This window comes from Lactuca virosa, chromosome 6 (genome assembly GCF_052849685.1).
Source record: "Lactuca virosa cultivar CGN04683 chromosome 6, Lactuca_virosa_CGN04683_v6, whole genome shotgun sequence".
In the NCBI taxonomy this organism is placed as follows: domain Eukaryota; kingdom Viridiplantae; phylum Streptophyta; class Magnoliopsida; order Asterales; family Asteraceae; genus Lactuca; species Lactuca virosa.
Window position 1 is genome coordinate 32022510 of NC_136431.1, and position 16874 is coordinate 32039383.

Below are 16874 nucleotides of genomic sequence, written 5' to 3' on the forward strand. Positions count from 1 at the left end.
CTCGCTTCTAATGTGGCTTCTTAATGCAGGTGACCACACCGAGTAGTCTTTTACACTTTCGAGTTACCTAAAGTGAAAACACTTAATGTTTGCTTCTTTCATTTTACATTTTCGAGTTTATGTTTGCTACTTTGATTAACATGAACACACTCGGGAATGGTGCACAATTGTGGTATTTTGATGCAACGATTATTGAAGACTTATAAGAGGGTGTTTGTTTTTTCTCCGCAGATCTGCGTGATCTCTTCTGTCTGCGCGGCGCAGACCACGCGCAGACATAAAGGTTTGCAGTGTGTTTGTTTTTCTGAAATCCGCAGACATAAAAAGGTCTGCGCGAGGTCTTCACCACACAGACATCGGCCAACCTCTTCTAAAGTCTGCCAAGTGTTTTGACCTTAAAAAAAAAAGACGCGCTCATTTTTTTTCCGCCTCCATCGTCCAAACTTCCCACTGTCGACACCTCGCTCCATCTTCGATCTAGCACCGCTCGTCCACCATCGATCACCTCCGATCAGCACCAGCCAAGGCCGCCCTCCTCTCCGATCGCCGCCCTCTTCTCCGATAGTCGCCTCCTCTCCGATCGCAGGCGTCCCGACGACCACCAAATGAACAGGTTTGTAATCGTTTTTTTTTTCACTTCAAACATGAAATTGAGGATTAATCTTTCTGGAAAAATTCTCTAATGCACTGAAAACAAAAGAAAGGTTTGCACCTCTTGTTTCTGATTTAAAAAAAAAAAGGCTTGTGAAATCAAATTTTGTTGAGTAAATGTATTATGAAATCAAATTTTTTATTGTTATATCATATGGTTGTTGAAATTGTTTTGATTGCTGTTATGCTGCTTAGAATGATATTTGGTCTCAATTTTGATAAATTATGTATGGTTGAATTGATCTAAATGGGGCAGAAATTAGTTAATAATCACAGCACGCCAACTGTTTGATTAAAGTCTTCAAAGATGCTAGACTTTTTATTTCTAGTTATTTCAAAGTTATTTATTTCTAGTTATTTCAAGCACCTATTGCAAGCTGTATTTGTTATACGATCAAGAACATCTAACTTGGTGTTATCTTTTTTCTAGGAGTCAATGATCTCTCCCAAGGAATGCTAAGACTCTTAAATGCTACCAAAGATTCTTTTCTATTCATCTTTTGTGTTTAGTTTACATGTAAAACAGTCCCAATTTTTGGTGTTTTGAAAGTTGTAATCAATATAATTGTAACAAAAGTGTAATTTTACTTCAATTTAAACTTTATTTGATTTTAACAGCCTACAGACGTATAAAAACAAACAGTCTTCTTATTGCAGACTGCAGACGTTTGGTCCACCTCTTCTGCTGCAGAGGCTTGCAGATGTGGTCCACAGATTGCAGACATTTTGGCTTCAGAAAAACAACCACCACCTTAGATGAATGATTTATGGACAAATGAGAATAAGACAAAAGGGGTAAAAAGAAGCTCAACTTCAAAATGGGCGTGATTTTGATCCGTTGGGAATTTGAAAGCCCACAATCCAAATCGGACTTTTACACAATTTTCATGCAATTTCCAATTTAAATTTTTTTTGGTTATATAAAAAAATATATGTTACCTGTACTTTCTAGAATCCCTACTCTTATTTAGCAGGTCTTTTAAACAGATTTTAGAGTCAATTTCAACTTTGCAAAATTTGGCATACCCGCCATTTTTACCTCCTTCCACAGGGTTTTGTAGGACTTTCATAGGCATCATGGATTAAGTAACAAAAAAACTCTTCTTTTGAGTGTAAGTTTTTCTCACATTGGAGTAAGAAGAGAGAAAAATTGATATTGTTTTGGCGTGAACATGGGAATTGTGTGATGAAAAGATGCTTAGTCCCACCAGCCTATTGACAAACTAGATCAATAAAGCTCATCTCAATTGCATCTAATTGCATTTTTCCTGTCATTAATACTGCAGTAAATGCATTTGGCATATTTCTCTGGTGTTTAGTTCATAAGAGATCAGATTTGACATAAACCAACATGGCATTCACAGAAAAGTAACAAACGTTTCCATGAAATCCTACAAAAAAGACTTCAGCCCAAACCTATAGTTTCATCTACCTTAAAGATTTGAAGATGTCCGAAGGGATCATATTTGCATTTGTTTGTGCTAAACTAAATCAAAATCAATCGAGCATGATCTTTGTAAAGATCTCATAAGGAAATAAAAAGCACCAATAGTATATACAACCTTATATGTACCATCAAAGTGATCGAGTGGTGAAACCCTGGCATGAATCACTCCAAAATTAAGTTGACCCAAGTTCAAATACCATAGCCTTCAAATTTATACGACATTTAACATATAAAATGATTTTAGAATCAAGAGTTTAAATCGAGTAATAAGTGCTAAAGCAGTCAAGCCTCATTAAATTGATATAGAAGGGCTCATTTGAGAACCGAGAAACAAAAATGATTGATGATAAAATCCATTAGCATAAAAAAAGACAATATATTGCATTCTTTGTAGTATTAAAAAGATGTAGCAAAAGCTTTGAAACTCATTCTTCATCCTTGAGTTCATAAAGTGAGTCGATGGGCTTGACATAAACTCCAATGGCATACACACAAGATTCAAAAACGCTTCCATGAAATCCTGCAAAACAGGATCTCAGTCCAAATCTATAGCTGAATGAATCTTTATTTGCTCCGTTTTTCTGTCCAAAGGGCCCATATTTGCATTTGTTAGTAGTAAATGCGATCCACATCAATTGATTTTTCGAATTCCAAACATTCGTGCCGTAATTACCACTTACAGACACTAAAAACTCAGATGGGTAATCAAGTGTCACCTATATTGTTGAAAAAGTAAACAAATAAAACACTTTAATTCAAATTTTAAATGTTTGACTTGATAAAAATGCCACTTTACTTAACCTATGTTAGTTTTTTAATGATATGTAAATATACTTTAATTTGTTTGGCACATAACACATACAATATTTTTAGGCATTTGGGAGACTAGTTACAAAACTAGCTTTTACTTAAAAATCTTGTTTTTAGTTGCAAAAGCTGGATTTTAGCTGGAAAAAAAATAGCTGATAAAGTAATAGCATTTAGTAAACCAATTAAAAGTTATATGGGAATTATAAAACGACATGAAAGAATATTTAGATATGTAACTAAAATGAGCATATAAAGGTATAGCTGGATAAATGAGAGAAAAAACTTCAATAACTTATCAGCAAATATTCTTAAAATAGTTAAAAAAAACTATCTAATAAACCAACTATAACCTACTTTAGTGGTAGGTAAACATCATATTGCAATAAACTCAAAAAATATGTTAGCTTATATACTATTTTTGAGCCAGCAATTCTAATATATTCTTAAACTAGCTAAGACCTGATTCCACATATATCCATTATAAAACTTAACTCTCAATCGGGAGACAGCAAATGATAGTTTTAATGTGACAAGTGAAAGTAATGCTTTATAAATTAATCTTATTAAAAAATGATTTTTTTCATTTGTACATATGCATCTGAATTTTTTTCATATGTACATGTTTGCCCATATGCAAGAAAACACTACAAGATTAATTTATACGGTATGTTTATGCAAATTAACCTATGTTAGTTTTTTAATGACATGTAAATATACTTTAATTTGTTTGGCACATAACACATACAAATTAAACAAAGAAAAAATTTGTTTAACCAAGTGGTTGATGCAAATTGTTAATAAATAAACTACATGGTCCAGATGTGCAAAAGAAAAGACGACTTTATATTCTTTTAGGAAAAGAAACTTATATTAAAATTATCAAATGTCGTAAAATCACTTTTAATAATAAATACTGTTACTCTGTAATTTTATGTAATACCAGAGCCGAATATATCAAATAAAATCTCTAATATTAACTGTTACTAGTTACAAAAGACTACCTGCATGTTTTCCACCAAATATGTACATAAAGTAAAGAGGATATCGAAAGCATATGGACTTGTGATTTAAATTGAAACAATAGGAAGCAAAGACTTGAAACCGATCATACTTACCGTATCAAATTCAGCGCCATCGGGGTTTCCATAGATTTCTGAATGACGCACTGCACCATGCACGACATATGCGAACTGGATCGAACTTATGCCAGAATATTTATATGAAACCAGAATTTGCACGAGTTTAGTCTTCCCTCTTTCGTCCCAGATCGACCCTGGCATATCTCTCGGACCCAACTTCATCATCTTTTCCTATTTGACAGTGAGAGAAAGGTGCTTCGAGTTTTGGTTTTGAAGAAGTTTGAATCCAATCAAATTGTAGATACATATATATCGTGCGATACCATGGGAAGTTGAAGCGGCGGAGATTTAAAAGTTTATTAAAACGTACGATAAGTGGTTTAATCATTAATGCTTGAGTAGAGATATTGGGGGATGGTGAGGAATTGAAACGGTGGCTTGGACCGAGGAGAATTGTAATTTAAAGGACAAACTACAAAATATTCACTATATTATGAATTTTTTTGACTTTGACACTGAATTATTTTTTTTCGTAATTATATCTTTATATTTATAATTTTGTTGCAATATCAACTAAATGATCGGTTCTTACTATTCTTCCGGTAACCATTTTTTCAGAATTACAATAAAGTCACAAAGTTTACAAAAATTTTGATTTTGATACCGAGTTTAAATTTGCAAGAAAGTCACTATATTACCATAAAATTTCGATTTTGACACCGAGTTTTTTTCTCAATTATGTTGTTATATTTATGATTTTTTTACAATGTCAACCAATTGACCGATTCAGAAGATGTTATTATGGTTTACAAGCTCAATTTAGAAGCTAATTTGTACAATAAATAAATGAATGTCGGCCAGATGGTTCAAACTCACTTACAAGTCAATGAAAAGGGTATAGTCACCATTTCAAGAGATGTTATTATTGTTTAGAAGCTCGATTTATATAACAAGCAAATGAAGACCCCTATAAGGTCGATTTAATGGTTCAAACTCATTAAGCATCTCCTGGATCGACATTGTAAGGGTATTCATTTACTTGTCGTACAAATCAATCTTCCAAACCACAATATCATCTCCTGAAAGGTGAGTACGCCATTTTCACTAACTTTTAAGTGAGTTTGAACCACTAGATTGACTTTTAGATGACATTTGTGAAGAAATACTCTTATGAGAATTAAGCATTAAACATTATAATAAAAAGTTTCACCTAAAAGGGTGAGTACGCCATTTCGCTGATTTTTAAGTGACTTTGAACCACTGGATCGACATAAAAAGATATACGAGATTGTGTTCGATGCAAACCCTATATTTGATAGGCTTTAGATGATGAGTTACTTGGTCTTTTTGCTCACTAGAAACCTCTAAATTGGCTGCCAATTTTCGGAAATTCGAAGTCTCTCATTCTCTTCTTTTTTCTTCCATTTGGTGTTAGAAATGAAGATTTTAAAGTTGCTTCTCTTTAAATACTTATTTGGTATAAGTATTAAACTTTAAGAACAACATTATTCATGTGTATACTAGCATATTTTTGAGGTTTAACCTTGCCTTGGTGGATACATTATAGAGAGCTTATTTTAGAGCTTAATGTCACACTTCATCAACTTCCAATCTCCCATGAGGATCAAAGTATTCAAAGGTTGTAACACACAACTTTCTATAGTTGTTTTAATCTTTTTAAGTCTTGCAAAATGATCATTGGTAGGTAAAATGTTTAGTTTATTCAAACATAAAATTGCTTCTGTTGCTAAACTCGTAGTTTTGACTATTTATTTTAGACTATTTTAAAATAATAACAATTCATTTATTTGTTGTACAAATAAATCGACCTAGTAGGGGTATTCATTTATTTGTTGTATAAATCGACCTTGTACGGGGTCTTATATTGACCTTGTATGGGTCTTTATTTACCTGTACAAATCGAGCTTCTAAACCATAATAACATCTCATGAAAAGATGACCATGCCATTTTTGCTGATTTGTAAGTGAGTTTGAACCATTGGACCGACCTTAATTTATGTGTTGTATAAATCGATCTTATAAATCAAGCTTCTAAACCACAATAACATCTCTTGAATTGGTCAATTGGTTGACATTGCAATAAAGTTATAAATGTAATGACATAATTGAGAAAAAATCAGTATCAAAATGATTTTTTTTGGTAATATAGTGACTTTCCTGCAATTTAAAATTCGTTGTCAAAATCAAAATTTTGGTAAACTTAGTGACTTTATTGCAATTCGGGAAAAATGGTTACCGGGAGAACATAGACAATCGATCATTTGATCGATATTGCAACAAAATTGTAAAATATAATGACATAATTGCAAAAAAAAAAAAAAAAAAAAATAACTCGGTGTCAAAATTGAAATTTCGTGGTAATATAATGACTTTCTTGCAATTTATCCTAATTTAAATAAAGAAAAATTTCCAAAAATGGTCCATGTGGTATGGTGTAATAGGCACATAAAGTCAAACTTCAAGAAAAATAGATAAGCTCGGTCCTTGTGTTTTGTCAAAATTGCGGAAATGGTCATTCCGACACACAACGTAAAAAAATTGGCGTTAAATTTATGTAAAATGACATCTTGACCCTTTATTTTTCCTTTTTCATATTTTATGATTATTTTCCTATACTGCAATGACCATTTATGTAACATCTCTCCCTCTCTTTCTCTTTAAAATTGACAAGAATAATGATAAGGTAAGGTCTATTTCCCTAAATTCCTTTAATTCTTGAATCAATGTTGTAAAATCGAGAGTTGACACCACAACGACTAGCGGTGAAATTGGTACGATACCAATTTGTTTTTACCTAAACCATGTACCGTACCAACTATAATTGATATAAAAAATCTACTATCGATACCATAACAAGTATAGTTGGTACCAACTACCAACAAGTTTGGTTGGTACAAATTGATAATGATATATACCAATTTCTTTTATTTTTCTATTGTAAGATTTAAAAATAAGCAAAACCATTAGGTAATTTTAATGTTTAGTAAAGAAATTAGTTATGTGGTTCTTTTAATTTACAGAAGAGTTCTATTGAAGTAACGTTAAAGTAACGTTTTAATTTTGTGCATTAACGTTGTAATAACTATCGACTAATCGACCAAACGACTTACTAATATTCTTAAAACTGTAAACACTAAGCATAATTAACAATTAAAATACACGATATATATATATATATATATATATATATATATATATATATATATATATATATATATATATATATATATATATATATATATATATATATATATATATACTAGTCGTTTACCCGCGCAATGCGGCGGCGGCGAATAGTTTTTGAATGTTCTATTTTGAGGGCCACATATAGTTTCATTTTGTGAATTATTTCCCATCCGGTGAACGGCGAATAGTTTTTGAGCACAGATGCAAGTGGTTGGTTTTTTTCTTCTCGGCGATGTATTTGATTAAAAACATAAGCACATTGTTATCTTAGGTTAATGCAATTTGGTTTCAAAATATACGCATGTGTGTCGTTGTTTTATGCAAAATAGTCGTTTTAGGTTAATGCAATTTGGTTTCAAAATATACGCATGTGTGTCGTTGTTTTATGCAAAATAGCCGCAACGAATAGTTTTTTTTAGACAATTAGGGGATCCCATCTCTTATTAAATTTCCAAAAAGTACATTTGTAATCCTCTATTTTATATTTTTTTTATTCTGGTTATTGATTTTATTATATTTCAAATATAAAATCAAAAAGATTAGAATTCTTGTATAGATCAAAGGAGATTAGATTCACATGTCATACATTTTTAATACATTTTTAGTAATTGTATAAGCAAATAGTAAATTATCGTTATGATGATCATAACTTCATTACAAATCAATGCGTTATTTAAAATAATGAAATTAGAAAAGGGAAAAATAATTACATGAAATACAATACATAAACTTTTACACATCACGATTGTTATGCTATATATGCCATATGCTAACCAACTCTTTCCTATAAAAGACAAAAGTTCATATAATTTATGGTTAGAGAAGAACTTCCTAAACACCAAAAGTTTATAACCTAAGTATGAGAGCATACTAATGATTATGTAGCTACATTTTGCCTGAAAAATGATTGAATAACTGTAAGGAAGACACTTAACCTATATCTCCTAATAGTCAAATTAAGGTTTAAATTGACTTTCAATGAATGAAAAATGGAATATAAAGTCTAAAAAGCTTCTGATATCTAATGAAGGTTATTGTAAAGAAACCTGGTTATACAAATATTTAGTCTGAAAAAAATAGTTATACTTGTAGAATAATGAAAAATCAAACTTCAAAGTACAATGTTATAATCAGACATATAAAGAAATATCCAAACTTTGTCCAAGCAACTACTAAATTTTAAGACAATGATGATTTAATTAACACTATTATTCCAACAGATTTATAAATTACCCAAATTACCTGTTCCTTTCAAAACCATCATTACCAAAACCATTTGAAATCTCAAATAATCATTTCCAGAAAACTTTATCCTGAAAATTTGACTTTTTCTATTCATAGAAAAAAACAGAAACCAAGTTTTTACAATTTTATATATTTTCTTATTAAGACCCTTGTGCCCATAATTAAGGACCAAGTTCTTACTTCAAACATCTTCCTAAATTACTCCTGTAAAAAAAATTGAACACCTACCTGTTTATCGCTCCTAACTAATTTTTTAGACAAAATGACACTACAAGAAATAGAAACATACTTCTTATCATTAGATTATACTTCAACACCTTATTCCTACACATCACAAAAAGATAACAATTTAACTAACATTCTTGAGTCTTGACCATGTGTAGTGGATCCTAGCATCTACATTTTAAAAGACAATGTTTATTATGCAATAAAAGAAATAAATACTTTCTAGGCATAAACAAATGGCATGTTGTAAACTTACCTTAAACAAATACATATATTTTGAAAATAAGAGTTCAGTTGGTGCTGCCTCTGGGACTGGTCCCTGAAACTACAAACAACTACTCATGTAAGAAATAGCATGGTGCTTTATTTTTTTGTTTTTATTTTTTTACTAAAGTTTGACATAAACAACTATATTTTTGGATCATGGCATATATAAAATAGATACTTTTGACATAAACAATTATCGAAAATCATTCAAATAAGAAAACATAAACCATTAGGTAAGAAATGTCCAAAAAATGTCAATGGAAAGTAAACAGCTACTACCTACAACTTTCTTCCTTATGGATTTATTGTCTTCAAGAATGTCGATAATATGAAATCAAGTTTAGAGTTGGTTGCATTTCTGATGGATAACTACCAAAGCAGGGTCAAGCATGTTCATGTGAGTAAGAACAACACCATCCCACACAATTAAGAATACTACAAAATAGAATCCATGGGAAATAATTAAGATTTTATTTCTCCATTTTTTAGTCAACTAAGACATCAATTATGCCAAAAAGCATCAGTACCCCTCTTTTCATTCTTCCCGGTACATTTTTTACTTCAGAAAATATACACCTAGTTAAATGTCATCCTAATAAATAGTTGAATACAAAAAATGGAAATCAAGATTAGGCTCCTACCTTTTGCTGTTTTGTGAATTAAGACCTCCAAACTCCTTAAATCAACAGCCTGCAAGTGAAATTTAAATTATAAGAGATTCAACAGAGAATTTCTAGTTAATTGATCTCAAGTTCTCTTTAGGTGGGAACCCATAAAACCGAAAAAGAGAACTTGAATCAATGAAATAAACTAATAAGATCTTGAAGAAATGCATTAAAATACGTGACAAATAATAAACGCACTGGTTGCATAATAAGAAATAATAAAACATCCACAAAAACCCATAAAATTAGGAATGAACTATTAAAAAGACTGGAGAACTTGTTTGGAAATTAACTGCTTGGATGATGGCAACAAAAGCGTATGGTAAAACCCAAAACAACCTACAAACCAAAACCCTTGTTCACCAAAGTAAAACTCAACCCAAAAAAAAATCAAATTTTGATGAAACCCAATCAGATTCAATATCAAAAACATTAAATTTACCGAATTTGAACATAATACCCTCGATTTTATGAAGAAATAACCAAATCATGTAAATAAGTATTTATAATATCGAGAATGAAGATCGATTCAGCATACACCATTTGAATACTACCAAATTGTTGAGCATTCTTTAATAGAAAAGTGTTCCAAATATGAAGATTAAAGGGGTACCTTGGAAAATCCGAGTAAACTGCACGCACCAAGAAGAAAGGCAGGCTAGTGGCAGAGCAGGACGGAGAAGGTAAAAATAGTAGATTTTCGGCTCACATGCATGACCTCACACACAAATGTGTAGTTACTGAACGTCGTGGCATTCTCATTCTTCCATTGATTTCAAATACACAACTCTTCAGATGTGATGAATGGCGAAATTGAGTGGTGGTGGCGATGAAGAGTGGTTTAGGGTTTATGGAGAATAGGGAGCCTAGGGGTGGTGAGCAGTGGTATAGAGGTGAGATTCGAGAGATAGATGCCGAGATTGGGGATACTGGAATTCCAACTTGAACATAAAAAGCATGTGAAATACTGGGCAGACGTAGCATGTAGATTACTTGCTTTCCACGTAACGAAGAGCAACTACAGGAAGATCTTCATAAAAGGAGGCAGAGAGATGAGGTCGTTTAGGGCTTCTGGATCCAACTCCCAAAAAAGTCTATACGTCTTCCGGTGGTAGTAAGGATGACTTTACTGCGGTGGTGTACAGAGAATAATGATGGCTTTGGGTAGCTGCAAAAAGGGTAGGAGGTTTAGGCTGTTGGAGAGAGAGAGAGAGAGAGAGAGAGAGAGGTGTCGTTTTAGATTATGCTTAAAATGGGGATCGATTCAATTTTTCCTAAAAACTTGGGGAATATGAGTCAAAGTAGTTATGCGACAGATTTGGGGAATGGTTTATATGCAATTTACATTTGTATCTTGTGTTGTATCATTTGTATAATTGGTTGAGTTCAAAATTTTAATATTATTTTATTAGTAGTTACTTGTACTATTAACTTAATGGTTTGGACGTCTTAAAAAATAATATTATTATATTCAATCTATTTATTTATAGAAATAGTGAGATTTCTTTTATAAGATAGTAAAGATATAATAAATGAATTGGTTGGTACGGTATTACCATGGTATTCAAAATTTTGTACCATTACCATACCAAGATTACTCAATTGGTACGATACTACCAACCAAACATGTTGGCTACCAATATTTTTGGTTCGGTTGGTAACATGTTGGTTAATTTTTCGTGGTACGATTTTGACAACCCTAATAACGAATCCTCCTCTTCTTGAATTGATTTTATAAAATCAAAGGGGGTGGGCTGAATAGTCGATGCTCTTTGACTTGCATGAAGGGGAAATAAATACAGGCTCGAACCCTGTTCTTCAATTCCTACCAAGCTAAAAATCGAATTTCAAAGAAAGCATCAATGTTCATTTTTTTATGCCTCTATACCTACAGATCTATTCTCAAAATTGAAGATACTGTGGGGAATTACCTTTCTTTATACGCAGGCACACACATTGTTTTTCCTCTACATCTCCAAAAAAATCTTTACAGGAAGATGAAATAGACAATGGGAACAGTCCCCCCTCCCCATTCCGACTCTAAACCCCACCCTTTATAATTGGTGATGAAGGTTTACAATTCCCAAAACCCTCCTCAGTAATTGGAAATTTTACAAAGAAACTTTTAATTATACCATTTGCAATAACAATAGTACTATCACTTGTTTTCACAAACCTTTCTTGAGATGCGCATGAGTTTTAGAGAGAAATAAGAAGAAAATGGTACAATTACTTATGTTCATACACATTTCACACACAAAAAATTACCTACCTTTGTAAAACGTCACTTTTACACCCTCAATTTTGAACACCGATATTTTTCATCTCTTTACATTTCGTATCTTCGCATGTGTTTATGTTTCATATGTTTGGTCCCTACGTAGAAAATAAATTACAATATTGGTAATTTATATAATAGGCCCTTAAGCAAAATTATATTTATAGGAGTGATGCATATGTTAAAAAAATACATAAATACCCCATCATAATAACAAAATTTAAAAAGTGGGCTTTGTCCCTGCTTGGAAAATAATTTACAAAATGATCCATGTGAGGTTTTTGTTCAAAAAAAGTCCCTGTAATTTGGTAAGATAAACCTTGTCTGCTTCCCCTGCAAAGAGGGGATGAGGCATTTTCTAGTTTATCAAAAAATACAAAAAGAAAGCCACATCCTCTCTCTCTCTCACATATACACACACACACACACTCTCTCTCTCTCTCTCTCTCTCTTGTTTTAATACCCATAACACAATCCACCACCATCATCTTCTTCAAACCCAACTTCACCCCTCTTCCTTTTCATCCATCGGTCATCTCTCCCTTGCAATCCAACACTATGTTCATGTGATAGATGGAATAAAATGGAACCCAACAAGCAACCAAGAAACAACCATCATTGCCAGAAAAATCAACCCAAACAACTCCGTTGAGCTCCACCATCCATGAAGACCAAAAACATCGTAAAATAACAGGTCAGTATAGGAGGCCAATCGTCATACAACAACCAATGCGATCGTCTTGTTCGTTATCGTCACCACCGTCAAAGAAATCTCCAGTACAGCTGCAAAAAAAGAAATTCGAAGTTCTATTTCTCACATTTACAATATGTGAGTGTATGGTATAAATCGATCTCGTTCGTTGGTGTAATAGGAAAGAGGGAGGAGATTAGAGGTGGTGGAAAGGAAACACCGACAAAGTGATAAGATGGTTCATAAATCACAGAGGAGCAGTATCGATGATTGATTTTAAAGATTGATATTCGATATGGTTCAAGTATTATAGGGATAGGGTGAACGGATGGGATGGTCAGAGTTTTGAATGGAGGGTGAAGTGTGACAGTGTCAGATGCTGGTGGTGACATAAGAGGTAATGGAGGCCGGCGGCGGCAGAGTGAGTGACGAAGATAGGTGGGGGTAAAGGGAGCTAAGGACGCCAGTGTATGGGGTGTTCTTTTAGTTGGGATTTACATGAGGTAAAGGTAGAGCCATATAAGGGAAGGGATTAGAGGGGTGGGGTGGGTAGGTATTTTCTTTTTTTTAATTAAAATAATAAGGAATTAATTGATAGGGAAAATGACTTAAAATGACAACTAATAACACAAACTTTGTTCTCTAGATCACTGAACTTTATTTATATCCAATAAGGAAACCAACATTTTATTTTGGTTTTAAAATACCAACGATTACGATTTGTATAGATTAAAATGACAACGAATGTAACATCTTAGTTCTAGAAGTTTCTTATTTCAAGATTGTGGACAATAAATAGATCAAGTAAAGGTCTTGAGCTTCAAGGGAATAGGGTTTAGAGGATGTTGATAATATTGGTTATGTGATCTAAGCCTTTGGTTTGTATTTCAGAGTCAAAAGGTAAAATGGGAAAAGTGATGTATTGCTGCAGGGTTCGAATTGACATACCATGTAACGAGATGTTACAACTATTTTTAAGGGATTGGCTTGATTATAACATTATACATTGGTTTGCGATGTAAGTTATTATATTTTTAATATGATATAATAACATTTTAGATATAATTAATTTTATTAACATTGTGTTATATATATATATATATATATATATATATATATATATATATATATATATATATATATATATATATATATATAGACACACACTTTTGTTTAGGTCGCTTAATTTCGAATGCGTTTTTTTATATGTTATGCATTACAAACTTAGATCATTAAATAAAGTTGACGGCTGACATTGAACTTATTAAAGGAGTATTTTCATATAATGAAGGAAAAAAATATTTTCTTGTTCCATATTTACAGCGGTAATTTTTTTCCCATAATACATACACATACATATACGCACTATACATACATGCTTACTTGTTCTATAATTTTTATTTTGTAGTAAGCATTAGGTGTTTTTTATCCTATGTCTGAGTCTCAAATTTGCTTATATTCTTGATTCTTTAAATGGTAAAATGAAAAAAGACAAATACCACTTTGCTTCTTTAATTGATAAAGTTTTCCTGGGACGATTTGATAAGTGGGAAACAGTAAATGTATGTTTTCTATTAGTTTTTATCAATTTATTTTAAATGGTTTGAAATAGTTAATTGTGAATTAAATGCAATTCTACAAACAAAAAGGTGGATGAGAATGTGGATATATAGTAATTACACATATGTCGGAGTTTGTCGAGATCATCTAACATGCTTTACAAAATACAGTAAGTGTTTTGCATATATTTAAAATATCAATTTTCTCTCTCTCTCTCTCTCTCTCTCTATATATATATATATATATATATATATATATATATATATATATATATATATATATAGTTTGTTTTGTTTGTTGCAGTTTTGGAACAAAAAAGTTTGCCTTGACTGATGAACTTGAAGATACGATCTTAGAAATAATACCACATTTAATTGACATGGTGAATGATGGCCGAAAAAAACACCGTAAGAATTAGGATCTTTTATAGTATTAAATTGCTATTTTAATGGATGGTTGAGCTTTTTTTATGTTTTATTGTAACTAAACAGTAAATTAGAAATTGTTGGGTTTTTGTCTAATGGTGCGGTTTTTGTTTAATAGTGTATTTTTTTATTGGTGGTAATTTGTTTAATGATTTGTTATTTGTAATAGTGTGATTTTTATTTTCTGGTGCCATTGTTTACTAATGCGTTTTTCGTTTTTTGGTGCGATATATTAATAAGGCAGGTTCTATTTTTTGGTGCAATATTTTATCAGTGTTGTTTCATATTTTTTGGTGCAGCATTTGGGCTTTTTTTTTTTTTTTTTTTTTTTTTTTTTTTTTTTTTTTTTTTTTTTTTAAGAAATGCTTCTTTAGAATTATAAGGTGGCAGGGGCCTTGCCTTATTTCCAGCTGTTGAATGAAGTAATCTGGGAAGGGATCTTTTGCTAGGTGCTTTAAGGCTAGCGGAAGGATGTTCTTTCCAAGACTGGTACTCAGAAAAAGAAAAAGATTGTTTAATAGAACGGTTCTTATTTTTTGCTGCGATTTGTGTTTTTTACCCGGATATTTTATAGGGCGGTTTGCAACTTTTTGTGCGATTATTTAATAGAACGGTTCTTATTTTTTGGTGCAATTTGTGTTTTTTACCAGATATTTTATTGGGCGGTTTGCAACATTTTCTAATGCAGTTGTTGAACCACATCAACAAATAATGTTATATTATGATGCGATGTTTGTTGGTACGGTTTGATAGACGCATCAACAAATAATAATAACTGTATTATTAAACTTCTTATGTACTTGTATATATGTATGCGAGCATAATATTCTCATACATAAATATGGATCATTGAGACCAGAGGGAGTGGGTGCGGCCTGGACCGCACTCCCCTTGCCACATAAGCACAAACACCGCCCCCAGGATGCGGTAGAGAGTGCACTGCACCCTTCTAAGGGAGCACTCATTCAAACAACTTTCCAGCAATGTGATTGGTTCCTTTTTCTTCCCTCCCTCTGATTGGTCCTTTTTATTTATTAAAAAAAATACCCAATTGTGGCACCACTCCTTGGGTGTGGTATGAAACCACACTTTTGTGGTAATGGGTGAGGTGGCACCTACGTGTCACTACGGTTTCATGAGGGAGTGTGACACTGTAACACCCGCAGATCCGGGCTAGTCAATTTAGAGACGATAAGCGTCCAAAATGACTTTTTAATAGAAGATTATTTAGAATGAATAATCTTAACCAAAATCATAGTATATGTTACAAGGATTCCGTACATATAAAGAACGCCGAAATCCGAGTTATAACGAAGAAGTTATGGCTCGTTGAAGTTTCACGGCAAAACCGGCACGACACATGGAAGCGTAAATAGTGAATTTACGATAGAAGACTTTTTAGCCTTAGTAATCTAAACAAAAGTTGTAGTATACGTTAAACCGAGAGCGTCTATAAAAAGAACGCCCAAATCTGACTTCGTATGAGGAAGTTATGATTTTTCTAAGATTTGGCATAACAGTGCAAGGCCCGAAACTCGAATTTTAGTTCGAGCGGGTTTTGGCCTACGCGACCTAAATGAGAGTTGAAGATCTCATTAATAGGAACTCAACGATAAAAAGACAGACGAAAACGAAGTATGTATGAAGGAGTTACGAATTCTTCGCCGTCATTTAACAGTCTAATCTCCTCCTACTGTTAAATTTAAGATCGGTCAAGAATTAGCCGATGGAGTCTAAATGAAAGTTGTAAATCTTGTTTTTACCTACGCGTGGAAAAAAAGAACGTCGAAAACGGAGCTCGTATGCGAAAGTTATGAAATTTTGAAAATTGGCTGATTTCCACCCTGTGTGCGATGCCACGTGTCAGCACCAGACTGTGCATGGCTGTCTCCAGCGGGTCACGACATGAATTTATGTTTCACGACGTGAAATGGCTTCCAGCCCCCTATAAATAGAGGTGTCGGGTGAAACCAGTTCCTCACACCATCTCATTCTACTTTCTCTTTCTAAAACTTCTCTCTAGCTCCCCTTAAGCCCCCTAAATCTAGGTAAACCCCCTAGCACCCGAAGGAAGTCCCGAGGCTCCCGGAGTCCCGAGAAAAAGAGCCTTTCGGATCGGGAACGCTGATCCAGCGAAGCCCGGTTTTCGAGAAAACTCGCTGTAAGTGAGCTACGCCTACCCTATCTTTAGTATGACTTATGTTTCAATATAGTAATGTTATTAGGACCTTATAATAAGTATTTAGGCTGTTATCATGAGTTATTTAAGTGTCGTTATAATATCTTTTAACCACTCGCGGTACGGGGAATCTGGTTTGGAGGGC